This window comes from Bos javanicus, chromosome 13, assembly GCF_032452875.1.
Source record: "Bos javanicus breed banteng chromosome 13, ARS-OSU_banteng_1.0, whole genome shotgun sequence".
In the NCBI taxonomy this organism is placed as follows: Eukaryota; Metazoa; Chordata; class Mammalia; order Artiodactyla; family Bovidae; genus Bos; species Bos javanicus.
This window is the reverse complement of record NC_083880.1, coordinates 3,298,897-3,323,028: the sequence shown is the minus strand read 5'-3', so window position 1 is coordinate 3,323,028 and position 24,132 is coordinate 3,298,897. Positions and strand designations below refer to the sequence as shown.

Here is a 24,132-nt window from a genome sequence, read left to right as displayed (position 1 = left end):
CTTCCTTCTCTGTGATCTCAGTTCAGTCATCCGGTCATGTCCGACGCCATGGACTGCAGCACGCCAGGCTTCCCTGTCCATCACCAACTCCTGGAGTTTACTCAAACTCATGTCCATTAAGTCAGTGATACCATCCAACCATCTCATCCTCTGTTGTCCCTTTCTCCTCCCGCCTTTAATCTTTTCCAGCATCAGGGTCTTTTCCAATGAGTCAGTTCTTCACATCAGGTGGCCAAAGCATTGGAGTTTCAGCTTCAGCATCAGTCCTTCCAATGAATATTCAGGACTTATTTCCTTTAGCAGGGACTGGTTGGATCTCCTTGCAGTCCAAGGGACTCTCAAGAGTCTTCTCCAACACCACAGTTCAAAAGCATCAATTCTTTGGTGCTCAGCTTTCTTTATAGTCCAACTTTCTCATCCATACAGGACTACTGGAAAAAACAAAGTAATGTCTCTGTTTTTTAATATGCTGTCTAGGTTGGTCATAACTTTTCTTTCAAGGAGCAAGTGTCTTTTAATTCCGTGGCTGCAATCACCATCTGATTTTGGAGCCCCCCAAAATAAAGTCTGTCACTGTTTCCATTGTTTCCCCATCTATTTGCCATGAACTAATGGATGCCATGATCCTAGTTTTCAGAATGTTGAGCTTTAAGCCAACTTTTTCACTCTCCTCTTTCACTTTCATCAAGAGGCTCTTTAGTTCTTCTTCGCTTTCTGCAATAAGGGTGGTATCATCTGCATATCTGAGGTTATTGACATTTCTCCCGGCAATCTTGATTCCAGCTTGTCCTCCATCCAGCCCAGCATTTCCCATGATGTATACTACGTATAAGTTAAATAAGCAGGGTGACAATATACAGCTTTGACGTACTCCTTTCCTGATTTGGAACCAGTCTGTTGTTCCATGTCCAGTTCTAACTGTTGCTTCCTACAGATTTCTCAAGAGGCAGGTCAGGTGTACTGGTTAGGTGGGCCTAATCATAATTATGCTGGTTAAATGGGTATTCAGACCTCCCTTTGTAGAACCAAACTAAAATGGAGTTGCTATTGTCAGGGACGAAATCAAGATGGTCAATATAGGCATGCAAAGGAAACATAAGTGAGCCTTACAGGACTTTACGGCTCTTCTCAGAAATCAGCAGAGGACACCAGCCAATCCCCAAACTCTAGTTCTGTTCCCATTAGCTCTAGATTTCCTTGTGATCCTGACTCAGCTGCCCTGACCCAAATAAGAACGATCACTGGGCAATCAATCAGCTGAAAAAGCCAAATAGCTTCTGTATCGATCCCATAAATCCCTCAGCCTGTGAGCAACTTAGAATTCTTTGCTCCTGGAGTCTTGAGCTTTCCAGTTCACAGGTCAAAAGCCTTGCAATAAACTCATCCTTCTGCTTTGTTTTATTCTGAGGGTAGAGCTTGTTTTATGACATCATCCAGCATGCCAGAAATTTATTCCTGAGGAGTTGAGTGAATGGAACATCTGGGAATCAATTAAGTGCCTAGTGAGAGTTGACTATTTACAGGCTTTTTTGAAGAGAACCTGTGGACAATGAGAAGTTCCTCCTGTAACAGACCTGCCATATTAGCTCACAATTTATTTATATTTGGTTCCAATGTTTTCAGGGCACTTTATGGCCTAGTCACCTCACTCCCTCACTCAGGTGAGTTATGGCTACCCTAAGGGATGCTGGAGGTGCCCTGCCTAGATCCCAATTACTCTGTACTGGAAGGTGTACCAGTTCCCCAGAGGTCAAGCTTGCTGTGCTTACAGGTTACACCTGAGACTTGCCCTGAGCCCTGCCCCTGGCTCATGGGCCACCCCACCCTGAGATGCCTGGGAGTCCAGGCTGCCCAGTGACTGGCTGAACGGAGCTACCTCCTTGCCTCAAGGCAGGATGAACTGTGATGCCACATGCCCTCCGGAGCTCAGGACCAGGCTGAGGCTAGTCCCTGGCTGAGATGGCATCCTTGCTGGGCTCTTTCCCCTTCCCCGTCTTGCTCTCCTCACACTCTTACAGGCTGACCTGAGAATCCTTCATCAAATCACTTGCACTTGAGTTCTGTTACAACCAGGGAACCAGACTTATATCTGCCTGCATCCCGCTCCAAGTGGTGACTGGGGGACAGTAGTTAGGGTCCTCCCACCCCATGATCCTCACTGGCCACCATCTGTGTCTCCCTGGGCACCCCTAGTATGGCTCTCATGCGGTCTCAATTTCTCCATCCACAGCCACAGTCAGGAGACGCAGTTGCCTCCTACTGGGCTCCCTATTTCTGCTCTTGTTTCACCTCAATCCAGAATGATGCTGGAAAAAGATAAAGCCCCTCCGAGGAACCCTCCAGAGGTTTCCAGTGCTCTTCCACCAAAAGCTGGACCCTCCTCAAGGCCCAGTGGTCCTCGCGGACCTGGCACTTCCCAACCCCGCCTCATCCCACATCACTTCCTTCTCCACCAGCTTTGATCCCTTGCTGCTGAAAACACCAGCCTGGCTCCTGCCTCAGGGCTCTGAACCACTATCCTGAAACACGCCCCCACCAGGGCTGGCACCTCCTCCTCTGGGGCTGGACTCCCATCCGCCCTCAGAGAGGCCCACCCTGACCCGTCTCATTTCCACTTCACCCTCTCTGAATCTGCTTAGCCCCTGTGTCATCCGAGACCGTTTTTGGTCTGCCAGCTTGTTGGATGCCTGCCTCTTCCTGCTAAAACGTATCTCCCTGCCGATCTTGCCCGACTCTTGGCCCTGTTCGCCTAGAGGAGCACTGGGCACGTAACAGATGCTCAGAAAGTGCACGGAAGGAGGGGAGCTGAGGCGCCGGTGCTTGGTGCTCCAACGCCGCGTCGAGGGGATCTAAGCCCACCGACGACCTCTGGGGCCCAGGAGGCGTCACCAGACAGCCTATAAATCACAGAAAAAGAGGCCACCCTTGCGCGGCGATGGCACTCCTCTGTCAGACTGGCCCCTCGAGATCTGTTCCAGTCCCCATCTCTCTGGCCACGTCCTCACTGCTCTTCCTGGCTCGGGGCGCCCCAGCTTTGGTGGGACTCATGTACCGATGGCCCACAGCCCTCACAGCCCCTCTCGAGCAGGGTGAGCGGCCCCAGATCTTTTGCTCAGCTCCACGGAAGCTCAGTGAGGCCAAGGGGCGTCCTCCCCACCCCCAACAGCAGAGGCGTCTCCACAGCTCGCACCAGGGACCCCGGCTCCTGCCGTGACTGCTGGCCCCACACCGAGACTGAAGCCTTTGCATCAGTCCCCAGGGCTGCTAACGGCGAACACCGAAAGGCATTCCTCCAGAGCCCCCTGCCTTCTCTTCCAGGGCTCCACAGGCCTTGCCTCTTCTGGAACAATGACTGTGGACTGAGGCAATCAAGGTCAGAAAAGTGCATGGGGGCCCCAACTCGGGCTGGAAGGCAGGCTGCAAATAACCAAATTACCCAGTTCAGAGCGAGACCGAGCTGATGAGATAGGGTCGTTTGGGAGGCCACTGATGGATTTGGGTCTGGGCGTCCTCAGGAGAGGAGCCTGTGGACAGTTGAAGGGCTATAGGAAACGGAACTGGCCTTTCCCCAGTGTGGGGGCAGGATTCTAAGACAACACTCAAGGGACTTCCCTGGTGGCACAGCGGTTAAGACTTCGCCTTCCAATGCAGGGGGTATGGATTTGATTGCTTGTTGGGGAGCTAAGATTCTACATGCCTTATTGCCAAAAAGCCAAAACATAAAACACAAGTGATATTGTAACAAATTCATTAAAAACTTTAAAAATGGTCCACATCAGGGAAAAAAAAAAGACAGTGCTGAAGATTCCGCCATAAGCTCTGTGTGTAATCCCCCCGTTGGGCACTGGTGTGGGCATCTGTGACTGTGACAGGATAACACATAACCCGGTGGCTAGGTTATGTCAAATGGAAGAGGTAAAGGGACTCTGCAGAGGTAGTTAAGGTTCTTAATTAGTTGATTTTGAGATCATCTAGGGGGTGGGCCTGACCTAATCAGGGGAAAGTCCTTAGAACAGGGAGCTGGTTGGCCCTTCCTGAAGAAACTCTCCCACTGGCCTTGAAGAAGTAGACTGCAGCTTTCTGAAAGGGCCTGCGAGGGGGCTTGCAAGGAACTGAGAATGGCTCCTGGTGGCTGGCCGGCCAGGGAACGAAGCCTCAGTCCTATGAATCCTGCCAACCACCCAAATATGCCTGGGAGAGGCCCTCAGGAGGTGTAGCCAGCTGACCCTGGACAGCAGCCAGTGAGGCCCCAGGCAGAGATCCCAGCTACCCAGTGCCCAGACCCAGAACCCACGGGACCGTGAGATGCTCTATGCCACCCAGTGCCCAGACCCAGGACCCATGGACCGTGAGATGTTCTATGACACCCGGTGCCCAGACCCAGGACCCATGGGACCATGAGATGTTCTATGCTACTCAGCGCCCAGACCCAGGACCCATGGGATCCGTGAGATGCTCTATGACACCCAGCGCCCAGACCCAGGACCCACAGGACTGTGGGATGCTCTACGCCACCCAGCGCCCAGACCCAGGGCCCACGGGACCATGAGATGCTCTATGCCACCCAGCGCCCAGACCCAGGACCCACAGAACCATGAGATGCTCTATGCCACCCAGCACCCAGACCCAGGACCCAGGAGACCATGAGACATTCTATGCCACTCAGAGCCCAGACCCAGGACCCATGGGACAGTGAGATGTTCTATGCTACCCAGCGCCCAGACCCAGGACCCACAGAACCATGAGATGCTCTATGCCACCCAGCGCCCAGACCCAGGACCCACAGGACTGTGGGATGCTCTATGCCACCCAGCGCCCAGACCCAGGGCCCATGGGACCGTGAGATGCTCTATGCCACCCAGCGCCCAGACCCAGGACCCACGGGACCGTGAGGTGTTCTATGCTACCCAGCACCCAGACCCAGGACCCATGGAACCATGAGGTATTCTATGCTACCTCGCGCCCAGACCCAGGACCCATGGGACAGTGAGATGTTCTATGCTACCCAGCACCCAGACCCAGGACCCACAGAACCATGAGATGCTCTGTGCCACCCAGCGCCCAGACCCAGGACCCAGGAGACCGTGAGACATTCTATGCCACTCAGGGCCCAGACCCAGGACCCATGGGGCCGTGAGGTACTCTATGCCACAAGGTTGCGATAATAATGTTATGCAGCAATAGACAAGAACTACACCTGGATTTTAGAGAGGCCGCTATGGGTTTGCAGGCTACCTCCCCCAGACCAGAGGGTTTCTGCCCCCTCTTGTCTCCCTCCACACCTCTACTTAGGAAAGGCTCACAGGTACTGCAGCGTAGCATGGAAGCTGTACTCATAACAAAAGTCCCAAAGTGTCCTTACTTGTGAGTGAGGGGGTTGAATCGAAGGCTTCTCAACATTTTCTCCAGTTCAACGTTCCATGATTCTACGATGGAACCCCATCCCTGGGGCACCACATTGAGTGGTTCAGAAGCAACTAGAGCTGGTGTCTTAGATGGGATTCAAACTAGGCCTGAATGACCCAAGGTGCCCTAGCTTTTATCTCCATATCTCCGTTAAAGCACTTTAGAGTATGTCATTTAAATGGGTTCCGTGAACCCATGGCATGAAATTTACATTCATTGATCTATACCAAGGCGTTTTTCCATCAGAGACCCTCCCTCCCCCCAGTTTGGGTTCTTTCAAGGCCAACTTTATCTTGTTTTTGTCCGGTGAGGGGTGGAGAGTTTCAGCCACTCACCAATACTGGCTTCAGAGCAGCACTGATGTTCTATCAATAATGTTTTCTAAAATGACAGGAAGGCCCCCATGAAGTCAGATATACGGGTTCTAAAATGGAGTTGTGCACCATCATTTTGCACCCCACATGCTCCCCTTCCTATTTTTTTTTTTGCCACCTGGAGGCTGACGTTCTGTGCCGACTGCTGCAGCATCCTTCCTGGGACTGCGAGAGCTGCCACCTCCCTCCCACTCCCCGGCTGGCAAGCTGGAGAGAATTATTCCCTCTCTCGGTCCTCACCCCATGCCATTTTATTTTTTAAATGTTAACAACGATAAAGTGGGACTTACATTTTGGTTTGGTGCTTAAAAACAAACCGTTTGATTCTGTCTGCTAGGGGCCCATGGGTGCAATCAGCCTTAAGATCACAAGATGCCACAGAGATATGGTTCTCTGACTCCTTCAGTAGGAAACCAGGAGCAGCAGGACCAGACAAAGCGCCTGACAGATGCTGGATGGGGGAGCACAGATGACGGGTGGGTGTGGGCTGGAGAATGTTTAAGGATCCAGAGATTCAAAGATGTAGTGAGCTTAGAGAGAGTGGTCACAGTACCCAGGGTAGGGGGGCCTGGGAGATGAGAGGGACAGCCCACTGCCCTCAGAGAGGGGTTACTGTGAATAGAGCTTAGACTTGAAGATAGGCCTGGTTGAGAATGTTAGTTCTGCCATTTTCAAGCCAAGAGACTAAGGTAACTTACTTACCTTAAATTACTTACTAAACCTCAGTTTTATCAACTGTTAAATGAGACTAATAATACCTTGTAGGTTATCATGGGAATCAAATGAGATGATGTATGCAAAAACCTTAGCTTAGTGACTAGCACAGAGATGCTGAATAAATGGTACCCAGTTGGAGTGCAGTGAATACATGTTGAATAAATGAAGGGTTGTAATATCTATGTGCCAAAGCTGGAGACAGCTGTGACGCTTGGGGTGTCTGGAGATGACAGTTTGCAAAACTGTAGCAATCATTCTTGATTCTCTGCCTATATCACCTCGGTACTCTCCTCTCCCTTATATTCTAAGAGCATGTATGACAAGCACCTATGTGCCTTCGGGGATTTCTGCCTTCTTGGGAGTAAGCTTGGCATCTCGCAGGGCTGGGTGCAAGTGGCACTTAGCCACTTAAGGATGGGAGTTGGTATATAAGTACCCCCAGATTCCATGCCCTTCATGTGGGGCAATTCAGGCATATTGTACGCTCCCTCTGAGAGAGGTCCTGCCGGGACTGAACCCCTGCAGGCGGCACTCTGCTCTCTGATGCCCCTTGTGTTGGCTTCCTTCCCATTTGAGCTAGCCTCCCTGCACACCACCCTGCTTCCTAGGATCACCTCCCAAATAGAGTGCTGCATCCTTCTCCCAGGCTCTGCTTCTAGGAGGACACTACCTAAGAGAGCATTCCGATGAAAACATTTAGAAGCCTTTGCATTTTCCTTTTTCTTCCTTTTTTTTTTTTTCCCACTTTGGGGATTCAGTAAACTAAAGCTGCTGCAAGACTGAACAAGTGGACAGCTCTTCTGCCTGGGGTCTTATCCTCAGGAGCCTGTCATCTGCCATCTGAAGTGGTTTGAAAAAATGAACACCCAGGTTTCAGGATACTCTTTGGAAGTGCGTGACTAGAAAGTGGGGTGAGCCAGATGTCCCCTGCTTATCTGCAGAAGAGCTAAGATGAAGTTTCTGGTGGGGCTGCTGTGAGGTCCTGATGCAGGTATCTGGCTTGTTTTCCGTGAAGCAGCAGCACCGCTGGAAAGCTTTCAGGGTTTTTCCACTGCCTCCTCCCTCGGGTTCTCATTTCCAAAGCCCTCATTGGATAGTGGGTTGGCTGAGGGCGGCTTCTACCGTTATGGGGAGCTTTTGCAATTAGAGGACAAAGCGGGGTTTTCTTATACAGAGGAGACTTCTGGAAGGACAAAGAAAAAACTTCAAATACAAATTCACTGAGACAAGCCCGAGTGAAATTTCAGGTAAAGGAACATCATCACAAAACAGTAAGAAACTGATGTTTTTCTCCAGTTGGAGCACAGAAATGCTTACTCATCCTCAATGTTTAGAGCAGAAAATTTTCCCTTTGCCTCCTGAATTGACTAGACATCTGGATCTATGATTTCTTGGCCACCTTGGAGAGATTCAGTAAAAGATTACAGGTGCCTTCCTGACTCAAGGATATCCAAGCTTAGGCCAAGGGCTCCAACTCTAGCTGAGGAAGGGACCGAGGCCCATAGGGTGACAGGGTCATAATCATGCATGCCCAAGTTCCCTGCTTTGTGGAAATTAGTGGAAGCCCCTAGATGGACAGGCAGAGCCTCGAGCCCAGCCTGTGGTGGTGGAGGGGTTTCTGTGACTTATGCTCCCAAGATTGGTGGGGGCTGTGGTTGATAATTTTATAAAAATGGCTGAAATAATTCCCCTCTGGGTATTTACAATCTTGGGTGGCCCCTCCCCCACTCACTGTATGTTTGGCCACGTGACTTACTTTGGCCAATGGGACGATAATGAACGTGGCCTCAATGGACTTGGAAATGCGAAACATGGCGGCCTGCCTGCTCATGCTGTTTTTGGATGATATGTGGTCCAGTCACTCCTATTGCCCCAGCCAAGAGCCAGGACCCACCACCATCCACAGAAGTGAGGACATCATGGACCAACAGGACTCCAGCCAATCTACTAGCTGAATAAGAAACCACCCAGGTTACCCGCAGACCCATAAGTGATCAGAAATGGTTGCTGTTTCAAACTACTAAGTTTTAAGGTCAACTGTTTCATAACAAAGACTAATGGCTTCAGGGTCTCCCGGCTGTCACTGGTACCTAGATGGCATGTAGACTCCCCTTGCTCCCTCCATCAGCCTCCTCCCACCCCAGCACCGGGAGGGCTCAAACCCTAATGAGCTGCCAGTAGAAATCTTAGGACGTTTTCATATTACTTTACAGTGGTTGAAAATATCTCAGAATATTATATTCTCAGCACCACTTTGAAATTATGGTAGTTATTGGACCAAACATTGTTACTTAATACTTAAATACTTAAAAGATTATATATTGCTATCCCACAACTTAAATATTTTGATAGCTATACGTTAGTTGATTTCCTATGAAATCCTAAGTATTTCATCTTATACATTAAAACATATCACCCTGCAAAGGGATCCAAAGACTTCCTTAGATTGATTGCCAGGAGGATCAGTGGGGGAAAAAAAAAGCTAACTCTATTCAGATTAAAAGTCAAAAACAAACTTGGTTGGCCTATTTAATACAACCAATCTAGTCTCCAAATACTGACATCACCTATGAAGACTAGGAAAAGATAACCCAGGAAACTTCTAGATGTATCTGATTCTGGCAGGATCATAGAATCACCAAGAAAATCACTACTTTTAGGTAGTGGAAACAAACTCAAATGCCCTTACAGGCTGGCAAAATAATAGATGTGTGAATTGAAGCAGGTATATAAAGACATTTAGTGCTAGGCTCTGTGGCAAATTGAAACAGAAATACTGTGTTAAGGCACTCAGATTTAAAGTGTTTGCAAACTCAGCATTGGCCCAATAAAGCAAGCCTGGGGACAGTATTAAGCCTGGGGTCATTAGCTTGTTAACCATGGATTAAAAGCAAAACCAGCCATCTGATCAGTCCTTTTCCTTGAGCTGGCACTGTCGTCAACTTACGTAGGTAGCTGATGTTTCCCAGGGCAGTCAAATTTCTGATGCCTCAGTTTGCATAGCCACAAAATGGTTACTTTTAAAATAACTTTCCTTTCGAGAGCTGTCATGAAGTTAAAAAATTAGGTCATATCACGGGAAGCAATTTGTTAAAAAAAAAAAAAAAAAAAGTCTTTAAATATTGGTTTGGGTTTGGTTTAGTTTAGCCACTAAGTCATGTCTGCCTCTTGCGACCCCATGGACCGTAGCTTGCTAGGCTTCTCTGTCTATGGGGTTCTCCAGATTTGGTCAGTGACCTGATAAAAATTAAGTCTGTGCATGTAGGAGACACTGCGGCTTATCATACCAACCCTGAACCTGGTTCTCCCCTCAACTGCATTGTGTGGTTCCAGCACATAAAACATAATCTTGCATGATGTTCACACCCACAATCAACTGATATAAGCTGGGCACCTGGCCCAAGCTGCACCAGCCAGAGCTGTTCTGAGGGCTTTTAACATGGGCAGTAGACAATAGAGGGCCGTCCGTTTTCAATAGTGGATGTGCAGGGAGCACAAACTAGGCATCCATGTTTCTGGTATATGGAGGGAGGAACTGACTTTTTAAGGAGAGAAAGTGCAGTCAGTGTACAGAAGGAAGCACTGACACGAGGCAGCAGGAGAGCCTTGGAGGTGCTTAAACACTAGGTTTGGGTTGTTCCTGAATTCCAGCAACCTCTCTGTCCTTCTCATGGTTTGGCTGTTCAACATTTACTCAGATTCTTTGAGCAACCATTCATCTCCATTTTTGCCTAAATAATTTATATTTGGGTTTTTCTGTTATGTGCAAAACCCGAATAGACACAAGCAATATAGCCAATCATTTTAGGATGCTCTACCTGGAAGCTCAGAATCAAAATGCTCCTCAAATGCTTTTATAAATGTTGGGTCACCATTTGAAGCCTGAGATCTCTGAGGGGAACAGCAGATTGAGACATCTCCTGAGTGGAGAGGAAATTTGGAAGAGCTGAGGCAGGACTGGCAAGGAAGAACAGGACCGGAGAGGAGCACTGAACTGTGAGTTAGGAGTCCTGCTTAATGCTCACCCTGTGGCCTGGTAAATAATTTAGCTCTGAGCCTGGTCATTTGTTATTATTATTATTTTTTAAATGCCATTTGTACATTCTGCCATAGCTCAAACCTACGGTTCTATGTGAGCTGAGGACAGAAATCACACAGATCCTGATGTGAGCTGTCAGGATCCTTTTTCTAAGGACAGTTGGTGCTCTGATCCAGAGCAGAAAACAAAACATTGCGGGATGAGTGGAAAAGGTCAGACTCCCTTCTTGCACCAGCTGCAGTTTACTGAAGCGCCCAAAGCAAAGGCATGGAGAAGTGCTTTATTCTTTGCACAGTGGGTACTGTTTCCTCTCTGGTATCCTTCAGAGGCTGCAGGCTGGAACTGCAGAAAGAAGGGGCTACTCTGTCATTTGGTGAGATGTTAAATTTTTCTAAGTTTGGGGAGGAAGAATCTAAGAGCCAGAGATTGTCGCAGGGGGGAAAAGATAACAAAGGAGCCCTACGTTCCCCACCCATGACCCCTGTCTTCATTCTGTGGACATTTGTCTTCCTCATCTTTCAAACTCATTCTGATGGGCAACAGCATCCATATATTATTAACTACTCACTCAGAAGAGTGAGTGGACACTTCTAACCAGAGGCCCAGGACAGGACTTCTCTCTCCAAATACCTAGGCACAGCTTTTGTGTGGCAGAGAACAGGGGAAATGCCTCATCCTCATCAGACCCCGTTCAAGATCAGGGTGAAAACTTGAAGGACCTACTAAAGGCTATTGGTTCTCAAACTGCAGCGTGTACCAGAATCACTTGGAAGTGATGAAACAGGAAGGCTCTTGCCCCATCCCTAAAGTTTCAGACTTAGTGGGACGGGATGGGGCCTGAGAGCTGCATTTCTAACAAACTCGGGGGACACTGATGTAGCTGGTACAGAGATGACAGTTTGAGAGCCAATGTTCCAGAGTAAACAGCAATGACTGTGGAGGGTCAGCAGTATTGTGCTTGGGATCTGAAAACTCAAGTTTCCTCTCTTATTAGCTGTGTGGAAGGAGCATCCCTCAGACTTGTTAATTCCTCCCTCGTCCCTTAAAATGGGAACCTTCACTCTTTGGGAAGATAGTTTCCACCATTCCTTCCACTCCTTTCTTTATTTGCCCTTCCAACACCCAACTTAAGTGCTTTGTAAGATGGGAAACAGGCAGTGAGCAAGTAGAGCCCAGTCCTCCATTTGGCTTTTTCTTTTTCTTATCCACAGAGAGGTTACATTTTCTGCTCCTCCAAGCTGCAAATCTTCTGAGGCATGTTCTGCATCTTGGGAGGGATAAGGGGGAAGCCAGGGCCCAAGATATTCTTGCTGTGCCTGAGTACACTTATCTCTGAAGCCCTTCCTCCTTTCGTGGGTCTCAATTTGCAAGAATTCCCCTAAAATGTAAGGTCGCTGCTGCATAGAGAATTGCTTTGGGAGCATTTTCCAACTTTGGAGGGAAATCATTCTGTGAATGCAGGCTGGAGCATACATTTTGCAGTTCACATGACTTGTTCTATTATATATTTGATTTTATATTTATTGGTTTTCATGAATAAAGGTAAAGGTTTTGATGAGGTGACACATGTAGGAATCTTGTACCTGGAGCTGGCTGCAAGAGAGTCTGTGTTTGTACCTCTCTGTCTATATATTATGTGCATATACAAAAACACACATGCCCACGTACAATATTTAATAAGGAGCCCAATGGTCCCCAACAAAAACATTAACACTCAATACAAAATGAAGCCAACAGATGTAGCTTCAGCAACAGTTCACTAACTTACAGCAAATTTTTTTCTTAAGCTAAAGCAGAGCAGGGAATTTTTCATATCATCTCTAACTCCTCAAGGGCCTTAACACTTAAGGCCTTAAGCAAGAGGGGACCAGTGCTTTGATAAAGCATAGCCCGAGTTTCTTCATTTCCAAAAGCTATCCTGAGACTCACAAAGCCATTCCCAGAGCAGAGGTGCTATTCAAAAGCATTTGAAAAATCCTTGCACAAATAGAAAAACCAAAGACTGTTGACACGTTTTTCCATTTTATCATGCATGCTGCTGAAGATAAAAGAATAATGTGGTGGTGTGACCTGTTGTTTCCATAAGCAACATCCACACTACAAAGAGGAAGAGAAGCACATGGCCTTTATGTGACCTGCGATAAAGCACACTGGACGTCTGGCGCCGCAAACGGTGGACAGTGGAACATGATGACACCAGTTCCTTCTTTCCCTGGGGCAGGTAACAATATTCCACAAGCTCAGCATCACATAGCATCACAAGACGCATGCAAGGCTGCCACTGCTTTCTTCACACAGATGTGAAAACTGAGGCTCAGTCTAAGCTGGGCAAGTTGGTCAGGGTGATATAACTGAAGCGGCAGGGATGGGCTGGGTATGCAGCCCTCTGACGCTTGATTCAGCGCTCAATGAGTTTCTCCAGGTAGCACACATCACCATATCTCACCTGAACTTTTTCGTCCAGAGGACAGAATTCTTCAGACCTTGCTGACTCATGTTCTGTACATCAGAGCACATTTTCTAAAAGAAGATCTCAATGTATTGTGTGCGACTCATGAGAAAATTTATGAGGTGGTAGGGAAAAGCATGGGCTTTGCAGTCAGAGAGACAAAAATTCCAAAGGCTTTTAAGGTTGCCATGGAAATTAAATGAGATAACGTATGCCAAGGTCTAGCACAGCGTACTGTGGGCATGCAACAAGTCTGGTGGCCAACAAGTGGTGCCTTCCCTCAGCTGGGGAAAGTAGGGCACAGAGTAACCGCTCAGTGGTTTTAGACTTGTTTCAAGAGAAGGACTGGCAGGGGCGGGGGAGGGGGATGCAAAATTCAACGCTCCGTTGGTAATGGCTTTTTCTTAGCGATTGTTGTTGTTTAGTTGCTAAGTCATGTCCAACTGTCTTGCAACCCCATGGACTATAGCCTGCTGGGTTTCTCAGTCCACGGGATTTTCCAGGCACGAATACTGGAGTGGGTTGCCATTTCCTTCTCCAGGGGGTCTTCCCGACCTAGAGATCAAACCTGAGTCTTGCATTGGCAGGTGGATGATAAATGGGACTAATTTACCACATCATGTCTCAGTTTAGTTTTCTCTCCTAGGCAAGAGGACACTGGATGTTTGAGAGGACAAATTAGAAATTATTGTGTTTGGAGGACATTTTCTCAGAAGTTAACTCAACATGGAGAGTTCATATATACCAGGCCACCACTCCATCACAGAAGCGAGCAAAATACGTGGTCTCAACAACAAGAGTGAGCTGAAGCCACCAGTCTGTCTCCATTGACTATATGTCTCAGGAAACATGAGAAGAGAGGCAGCAAAAATATCAAAAATATCCTTTCTATCCTAATGAAAAGTAAAGAATTTTAACAGCTTATATATCTTAAACAGCTTGGCTTTATATGTGAAACTGGCCTAAATCACTCATAGGCAATATTCTTCATTCTTCAGTGGTTTTTCATATCTGAATATAAACCTACTTTTAGTAAGGTTTTTCTTGAGATTCTTCTGATTCTTCATTAGCATTTTAACTCTTGACTCATAGGTGATAAAACAGCAGGTCAGAAAAATTAATTATTTGCCAAACTTTGGCAGCTAGTTGGGATGAACAAACATAATTCTTTAGGACATAATTTTATTCCAACATTTAGGGTGAATCTGTATTTCTGAGTTGTTCTGATCATAATATCTGATCAATAAAAGAAGAAATTACTTACAGTGGTAGAATTCGCTGCAAAGGGGTAGTTGGCATTCCCATTCACTCATTCTTTTCCTGTATACCTGGTGTGTGACAGGAATTGTTACAAGTGCTGAGGATTCAAAGATGGTTAAGACACTGCTCTTGGTCTCAAAGACCTTTATAGTCCGTTAGGGTAGAGAAATTCACAAGTACATAATTACAAAGCAATGTGATAAATCTTATAAGGAAGATGGGAGCATTGCTTATTGGTAAGGAGAGGTAGATTCTGAAAAGCAAGAGCTGGGAGATCATTACATTCTTCTGTTTGTTCCTGAATCTTTGAAACTTATTTAAGGGAGTTTTCAGAGGAGGGGAGTGGATTGGCTTGGGAGGTACTGTCACCTAAAAGATGTTGCTGTTTTTCTCAGTCACTCTATTCTTGCTTTGTGCCACGAATTTTATAGTTGGGACTAGGTTTTCTGACCTAGAAAATACTATGTTTCTTGAAGCCTGACCTATTCTCTCCATGAGTGGTGGGGAATGGTCTATATAGGGAGAGATTGGGGTACTGTAATATAACAGGAATATAAAGGAAATTTAGTGATATCCTAATTTGTTGCCACACAAATAGAGACAAATTTGCACACAGGAATATCTTAGATATTTCCTAAGTTCCTAGATGGCTAAGGATGATTCTTAATTTACATTTTGCTTATGATGGCAACCTTTCCATGGACACTGATCACTGAGTAGAAACCTTCAATCAGTTGCATATTTTGGACAGAGAGCCAAATATTTTTCTAAGTTGGGTTCATGTCCTTGAGTCTAAAAGGGAGTCTATGTGAAATGTGTCTTCTAAAAGAAAAATACATCAAGAACGGATGCCCAGCAAAAATACACTGAAAGCAGAATCATGTATGTTTTATTCACTGCTCTATCTTCACTAACCAGTACTGCTTTCCTGGGACAAGACAGACGTTCAATAAGTATCTATTGAATTAATTAGTGAAGAGTGCTATAATGACAGCTTATTTATGTTTGAGGAGGGAATAGAGGGATAGTCACTTTGAAACTGGAAAAAGTTCATATATTCAGCAATTTCTCAAGCATAAATCAGGAATACTATCTTGCTTTCTAGTATCATAATGAAGTTATAATGGACTGTCCTATGAAAATGAAAAAATTCACTCGATAGAACTATTGCATACTGAAATCTTTTGCCAGTGTTCTTCCTAGCAGACTTACTGGCATTTATTTCCCTCTACTTTCTGTTTATGCTGCAGTGTGATTTGCCTCCAACTGGCTGTCAGACCAACCTCAGTGAAATTTAAGAAATATACTGCTTCACAATTTGTCAGTCACTATTCTTTGAAACTGTACAGAACATGAATAGAAGAGATCAGCAATTTGGCTTGAGATTCTCTGTGGAAAGGGAATTCTGTTCAACTTGCAGGACTCTCTAAGCTTCACTGAGAGATTTCTCTAGAATAGGGATGAGGCAGGAGCCCAGGGAAACTCTGGCCTCTGGGGGCAGCTGAGAGGCTTTTGTTTTCTTACATCTCATCAGTAAAGAACAGAAACCACTCACTCAAGCCTGTAGGCATAAAAAATCATCTCTCAAGTTCAAAATCTATAAGTAGGGTCATTTGGATATAGAAAATGATGGAGAAACTGGGACAAGATAGGCATTTTGTTGAACCTAGAACCATTCTAGAAGAAAAACAACCTTTTCTTCAAGTATGAAATGGACAATTTTGGAAAATGAGGTGAGCGGACAGAAAGTGCAGTCTCAATTTAAGATATGAGAATTAGCCATTTCTGGGTAATATAACACAATAGTTGCTCAGTTGTGTCTGACTCTTGCTAACCCATGGACTGTAGCTCACCAGACTCCTCTGTCCTGGAGGAGGTAACAATTCCAGGCAACAATACTGGAGTGGGTGGCCATTCCCTTCTCCAGGGGATCTTCTCAACCTAGGGATCAAACCTGGGTCTCCCACATTGCAGGCAGATTTTTACAGTCTAGCCACCAGGGAAGCCTCTTTCGGTAATAGGAACCAAATAAAATCAGTAACAAAAACCCAACAATAGAATAAAAGATAAGTAAGTTGTTTTAATTTTCCCTTCACAGGGATTATACTTCAGCTTGTTTTACTAACTAAGAGGATCAAATTTATTTTTCAAAACCACAGAAAGCAATTCACAAACCTAGCGCAGCTGTCATTCAGCACCAATCCAGTCTGAGCATTGTTAATTCACTTTGAGTTCCTCCAGAATGGTTGTTAAGCGTTTAAAAGGAAGCACTAACACTTCAATAGGATTTTCCCCCATCTCTTTTTGGGGATACAGATTTGTTCTTCTTATTAGTTAATCACTGCTGAAACTAACCTCTGTGAGTCAGCAGTAAGAAAATCAGTTAGCATCTCCTCATGCTTTACTTTGATGGAAAGATGCTGAAGTCTGCAGTAAGAATGAGGTTATAGCAACAAGGGGAACAAGGCTTTTCTGGAACTTGTGAATTTAATCCCCACGTGACTATGAATTTAATTAACATATATTGTACCGCCAGCTGTAACCTCTGAACTTTAAATCTCATAGCCTTTAAAGCTTCCTTCTCTCCTAGTCCCTCATCCTTGAAACTTTTTTGTAATGTTATTTCACCACCTTCTCCCCATCCTCCAAATTTTATTAGTTTTTGAGCTGGCTACTTAAATCATGTAATTCAGTTCATATGAAAATGTTGCTTTTTAAGTACTTATGATCTCACAGACTCTATAAAAAGCTTCTCTCTCCCCTTTTCTAAGAGGTAGGAGAAGAAAGAAGAATGAGGATATAGCAGCTAATAAATTGCTTTAAATCAGACAGAAGACATGATCAAAAGGGGGTTTAGAAATAAAATTTTAAAAACAGTTAGTTGGGTTGAAAGAAGAATTGTAAAAAGTTTAGGCAGGTTGAAAAAAACAGTCTGTGCCAGACAGCAATAAATCTGATTGAGGAGGGGAGATCTCCCAAAGCAGTGATGACTCAGATTAGGCCTTTGAGAAAAAAGTCAAGGTTTCTTAAGTCTGACCAGAAAGGCCTCAGAAAGATGATGTCAAAGAAATTATTGAGGGGGAAAAAAGAGAGAGAAACACTGAGGAGCAGAGGAGCGGTGGATATAATTAATCTCACATTGAGAGAGGCAGTCAGGTCAGTTACTGAAGCAGTATTAGGCAGTAACCTCTGAGACCACCAGGTAAACTGGCTCAGACTCACCCACCTAGACTTTTCACCACGGATTTCATTAACTTCATTAATATGGTAAGGATATTGGAAAACATTCATTCAATTCTGTCATTCAGTAGATGAAGAAATTGAGTTCCAAGTGGAACTCAGTTCCACCATTCAATAGTGGTTGAATGATTCATTTAAAGAAATTCATGTTGATGTATGGCAAAACCAATACAATATTATAAAGTAAAAAAAAAAATAATAAAAAATAAATTAAAAAAAAAATCTACCAAAAAAAAAAAAAAAAGAAAAGAAAAAGCAGTTGCTTCGGATCTAAATCCAGATCTCCTGGCTCCTGATCAGCAAGCATCCTTGCCATCATGCTCTGCCATCAAACTGAAAGGGGAAAGATAGTGCAAACAAACAAACAAAAAATCATGTATATTCTGTGCCCTATTTGGCCAACATGAAAAATGCAGATGATGCAAGAGGTTGCAGAGTGTATAGCTTAGACTCTGAAATCACACAGACTGCATTTAAACCCTGGCTCTGCTCTGTAATGTTAGGCAAGTTATTTAGCCTTTCTTTGCCTCAGTTTCCTCTTCTGTAAAATGGAAACAATAATGGTACCCTGATTACAGGACTGTTACGAGGATTCAGTGAGCTAGCACAGGTAAAAGCTTTTAGAATTAGAGGTTCACTCTTCTCCCCCACAGACCTATTCTGATTAGTCACTGCTTTGGGTATTTCTGTTCTCAGATTTATGGCTTACTAAATGTTACTAATATCATATATGAACTGACTATGGTTTGCATCATTTATTTAGACATTAGAAACTGCTTGGATTTTATATTGGGTGAAGTGCTTTGAGATCCTTGTGAAGAAAATTATGTAGAAACAAGTAGCTATTATCATTACAGCAATGAAAGTAATTCTGAAGAGTTCAAAGTGCAGACAGCATTCTCTGGAAATTTCTCTGAAGCCTCCTTCCTTTTGTAAGATTACTTTTAAAAAACTTTCTCCACTCACCATGTTCTGTTTCCTCAGTGCTCTGTTCTATCTCCTCCCTTCTACTTAATAACTTGGAAGGCCCTCTGCACTCAGTTTAATAACCATCAGCCTGACCTTCTAAAGCATCAAACGTCACTATCTGCAATTTCGCCACAGGGAGTCAACTTGGAAATCAACATGTTATCCTAAGGATGTCTCTCCTGCCAGTGTTTTGGTGAAGGACAGATGAGAATAGTCCCTTGACACTTCTGAGCAAGAATTGAAATAGCAACAAGATCTATATCTGCAACTGCCATTTATTTTTCCACATGAAGCCAGGGACTATTTCAGGTTCAGCAGTTACATTAGAATTTGGAATTGTGAAGCTCTGCTGTGAGAGTAGCAACCACAAGATTAAAAATAAAATGGGTATAGTTCAGACCTCAAGCAAGCCCTGGAGTGACAGTAATCAGCAAAATTCAGCTAGGATGCTAGGATGGTAGGGAAAGAAATATGATATACTGCCCACTTTACCTCAGTTTTTCAAACTTTTATCATAGCATCTTTTATTCCTTCCTTTCTTTTTTCTCCAGTTTTGGCCACTGGGAACTGGTTGTATGTGTCATGCTGCCTGAAACATGAATAGAAAGCCTGGCCTCTTTCCCCATCTATCCAGTTAGTGTATTTGACAATGCAGAATACTCAGAGAGTCCACAAGAGTGTTCCACATGATTATTATTCAAGTGTACCTTCTGGATACCTCTCATCCCCAGATTTCTGACCCGATTCTCGACCTTCTTGGTAGACACTCATCTTGAATAATTTGTTCCAGTCAATAATTAAAATTTGAAACTTACAATTAACTTCTGGGTAGGACTTAGAAGCCCATGTGTATACTGCAGGATGATCTTTCTTAAAATTTATTATTTTTTGAGATATCTGGCTTCCTTTATTTTTTTTATTGGAGGAAAACTGCTTTACAGTATTATGTTGGCTTCTGCTGTACAACAGTGCAAATCGGCCATCATTATACATATTTCCCCTCCCCTCCTCCCACTCTAGGCCATCCCAGAGCACCAGGCAGGCTCCCTGCGTAACACAGCCACTTCGGGCTATCCATTTTACACATGGTAGTGTATATAGGCCAATGCTCCTCTCTCCATTTGTCCCACTCTCTGCTTCTCCTATAAGTCCATTCTCTATATCTGAGTCTCCGTTCCCTCCATGCAGGGTGATCTTAACAGATGACTAAATGAGGACTGGTTATTATTTTTTTAATTTATCATCCTTTATGATAACACTTTGCCACTGTCTATTTATGAGAGAATGCAAATTTAATTCCATTCGGTCAACAGCAATTCCAAAATGCTAAAAAAAGACATGGCTACTTTGTACATCAGCTTCTGCTCAGAAATCATCTTCAAAGGATAAAGCACTAATTCCTCAGTGTAGCATTCAAGGCCTTTCATAGATGGCTCTAACTCACTGTTCTAGCATATTCCCCTTTACAAGCCTCCCACTCCACCCAAATAGATGGGCATTTTTGGGGTCTGCTGAGCATAACTTGAGTTTGTTTAACTTGTAGTTCTACCTGTGCTGTAACTTTTACTTGGCAGACTTCCCCCCACCTCTCTCCAACCTCCAAAAGCCAGCTTAGGTTCTGTTTCTTCTCTCAGATCATTCTAGTCCACTGAAATATTGCCCTAAGAATTTTTATTCCTTACTTTTGGTCACATTGACTTAGCAAATAATTATATACTCCCTCATGATTTTCCTTCTACTGTTTTATTGTATTTTCTTTCTGGTATTATTTACAAATGTTTGTTGTTTATTGTTTTCATTAAGAATACTAGATGTTAAACTTATTGAGGTCAAAAACCATATAAGCATGAGATTTTATATCTTCAGTGGGGTTCATTTATGTATCTGGTGCTCACTGATTGATCAATATCTTTCAATCAGGTTTGTCTCTGCTGACAAGGGATGACATTGCAGAAATGTATCTAGCACTGAGGCTGAAAAAACCAATTTTCTTCCCTTTATAGAGCTGTAAATCAGTTCCATGATGTGAGAAAAAGTTTATTCATAGTGCATCATATAAAAAGCAGATTCATCTATTTTTAATCCTTCATATCTTCTTTCCCAACTTCTCTCTCAAATTATCTCTCATTTCTCCTAATCACTGACACCTACATGATCTGCTGAAGGCTGCCTGCTACAAGAAGAGGTGCTACTGGCAGACACCTCAGTCTTCTGGTTGATGGTCAAGACTTAAGACTTTAGAAGTGTTTTTATATAATCTAATTCAGGGGCAGTTGGTACTGTGTTTGTGCATGTGTGGTCATGCATGTTTAACAAAGTGAAAATAAGACAGTGAATTCTTGGCAGATTTTACCATGGAGAGGTTAATAAGATTGCAAACTGTTTCACGTTCTGAATGCCAAGGTGGTAAAGCAGAAAATTCCAGCGAGCAAACAGGCAGGTACCGTCAGAAGGTCTGTGTTGATGTTTCCTGGCAAGTCTTTACATCCATCTGCTTCTGCCTCTTCTCACTGTATTGCCCTGGATTTTTTAAATTTAAAACTTAAGATAGGAAATATCTTGATTTTTTTTCCCTGAAGCTTATCCATAATGTAAATGTTAAAATTCATGTTTCAATTACATTTCTGTTTAACTTCTCAGTAAGCCATAAGCTCCATAATTGTGCACATCAACACTTCCTCCCAGATCTGTGCCCTTTGCCAGCTTCACTGCAGTCCTCTACCTCTTCCCCACCGTCCCAGTCTTCCACTAGCAAACAAACCCAGCAGTAATTACTAATGACCAAGCACGTAATTCGGAAGCGTTGAGCTTTTTCATTTGTCGCAACTACGCAGAGAGCTGTCTGGACATGCAGCATGGAGTCAAAGCATTTTTAAAGACTCCTAGCCATCTTGTCTCCCCTCCTCCCATCACTAAAACACAGTTGTTTATTTCATCTGTAGACTGCAGAGTTATAAAATTCATCTATGTAGTTACATACACTTAAATAATAATTTTACATTTGTATCCAACAACAGTTGAATATATACTTACATGGAACCACATAGTTATCCATAAAAAACTGTAAAACAGTAGTAAATAAATAGCCAGGAATGAAAAGTACTTTCTCTATGTGGATAGGGCATTTGAGCACCTCCAGCATATAAATGACTGGACTTAATGACTAACTAGCCCCAATATAAGATCTTATTTTAAGACTTTTCAAGGGATCATGCTAACGTTTATTTAATGTGTGGTATCTACATTCTTACACATGATGCTGTTACTCTTATTTAACAACTACTCAGTGAGCATAGTTTTGTTCCTGGTCATTTTATATTGATTTTTGTCCATACCGATGGCTGGAAATATCCCTGTAACAATTTTTGTTCACTCAGAGGCTCAAAATGTCAGAATAGAAAATAATCAAAGTACTTATCACTGCCTCAGCAAAATCCCGCAGTGCTGGAAAGGAAATCACAGATCTTTAGGTCAGAGTCCAGTTTCAGTCTAACACCATGGTCCTTCCATCTGCATCACATTGAAGGACACAGTTGGATTCTCCTGAGGAAAACCAGTCTTAATATTGTCAAAATCAGAAAATTATCCTGAGATAACCAATGTCCATAGGAAACACTTCCTCTCATTCTGAAACCACAGCCAAAGAGGTTAAATCTATACCCTGCAAGACCCATAATATGTCTTAGAGATGTATTTTTATGGGTATGTGCTTCTGTTCATGCCTAATCACAAAGATAAAGGAGAGGAAGAGGGATTCACTATTGAAGTTGATTTTGCTTAGTTCAACTACCCCCATATTTTTTATCAAATAGATACATGTCAAAAGATATAACACTCCTATAAACAGATCGTGTTGCCATCTTTGTATATACCCTATCCATGACCACCTAGGATCTGTAGACAGATCTATTTTGTGTCAATAAATAAATAAATAAATAAAACCCCTGATTGCCTACTGGAAGATAAGTACAGATCTTAAAAAATGTGTTTGTTTTCTACCTTAAAAAGGCGGGGGTAAGGAGAGGGAGAGGGTAACACAGAAAATTTCCGTAAGTAGACTTTTTTCTGAAGCTATGCAGGAGCTAAGGATGGGAACTGGTAATTGCCTGCAGAGGGTTCCGGTAGGAAGGATTTATTTTTTCCTTTTAACCTACTATGCCTGCTCTATTAGGGATATCCGAGAGATCGGAGTCTCAGAGAAGCAGTTTGGCCTGAAACCTCTAGCCCTGGCCAGGCGTCTCTGCCGCAGGTAAATGCGGCGCTGTGGCAGGACCGCTATCCGCGGTGCTGAAAGGTCGCGGGCGCCAACGCAGTCCCCTGGTGTTGCTGTCCAGGGTGCTGAGAGCGGGCCGCCGCAGTCCCGGAGGCGAGCCCGAGCCCCCGCCCCCGCCCCCGCCAGTCTTCCGCAGAGCCCTCCCACCCAGCACTACCCGCCCGCCTTCCGCCAGCCTGCTGTTGACGTGGAGCAGGCGGCATAAATCAAGTCTGTGGGGCATGGAGGCTGCTGTGGCGGCTGCAGCTCAGCTTGCCCGGGGCGGGAACTCCCCTTTCTTTCGCCTCCCAGCGCCCACACCCTGCCTTCTACCTAATTCTTCCCTGGATAATACCTCCCTAACGACAGCAGTCATGATAATAAGGTCAGAACGACAGGGTTGGTTTGTTTTGATCTACAGAAGGGGAAAAAAAAAAAACAAACAGCAGCCTAAACATCTCTGAAAACTGCATCGCAAAATGGAAGAGACAGAGGGTCCCACTACTGTTTCAAAAGAGTAAGTTATTCCGTACGTATTCTTGCGCTTCCACCCCATCGCTCCATCTGCACTATCCCCTTTCACCCCTTCCCCAAGCAGCTCACCTCGAAAATACTTTATAAAGCCCTAGGCGGGAGTCCAGCCGGACGCGCACACACGGAATACCGCACCCTGGGTGCACAAATTCTTGTATTTACCCAAGCTCACTTGGTCTGCCCAGCTGTGGTCCCTTCTGGGTATGCAGCCAGCCAGTGCCAGAACCACGACCTGGGGAGGGGGTCTCCTTACCTTGGCTTCTCCAGAGGGTGGTGTTCGCCCGGCCCCTGCAGGTTCCAAGTGTGGAGGAGCCACGGAGCAGGGAGGGAAGGAAAGACAGCACCTGACCTCCCCGAGGTTTTGTCTTCAATGCAACGTGAGCTCTGCCCTCATCAAAGATGGCCGTCCCTTTTGACGTCAGCAGCTTTTAATAGCCATCTCCTGGAGGGGCGGGGAGGAAGTGTGTTGAGGGGAGGGCGGGGGGAGGACGCGGGCGGGGGTGGGAGGGGAGGAGCCGCGAGGTACTGAGCGCTTGACTCAGCTCCCAGCTCGCTTTACTGCAAAGCTTTGTATTTTAGTTTTTTATAAACACCCGAACGGGACTATTCTTATGATTCCACTTTAACACCCAGGCACAGGCAAATTCATTTATCTTGCGACTGGTCTTCTGATATTGTTTTGTTTGTATAGGTGTGTGTCTGTATGTATATGTGTTATATACATGGACTATATGCGATTATATATATACAAAAAATTTCCCCTGCTGAGTTGAGTCTTTGGTTGAGTCATGAAACGGAAGGGGAAGGCAGAGGAGGAGTAAGAGGGTGGGGGATTTCAGCTGCAATTTGCTTTTTCTAAAAAAGCTGGTCCGAAGGGGCATCCCTGTCAACC

At 44.7% G+C, this 24,132-nt stretch overlaps 1 protein-coding gene across 4 annotated transcripts in view; it reads right to left on the bottom strand.

Moving 5' to 3' along the window:
* Positions 1 to 23,642, bottom strand: part of SNAP25 (synaptosome associated protein 25) — an 84,063-nt gene extending 60,421 nt beyond the window's left edge. Inside the window, exon 1 of one of the 4 annotated variants that reach the window (XM_061435609.1) lies at positions 23,494 to 23,642. The gene's annotated coding sequence lies outside the window, so the exon portion shown is untranslated. Of the gene's footprint in view, positions 1 to 14,249; positions 14,301 to 23,309; positions 23,417 to 23,493 lie in introns of those variants that run through there. The other 3 variants (XM_061435605.1, XM_061435606.1, XM_061435607.1) reach the window with 3 other exon arrangements.
* Between the last annotated feature and the right edge of the window lie 490 nt (positions 23,643 to 24,132).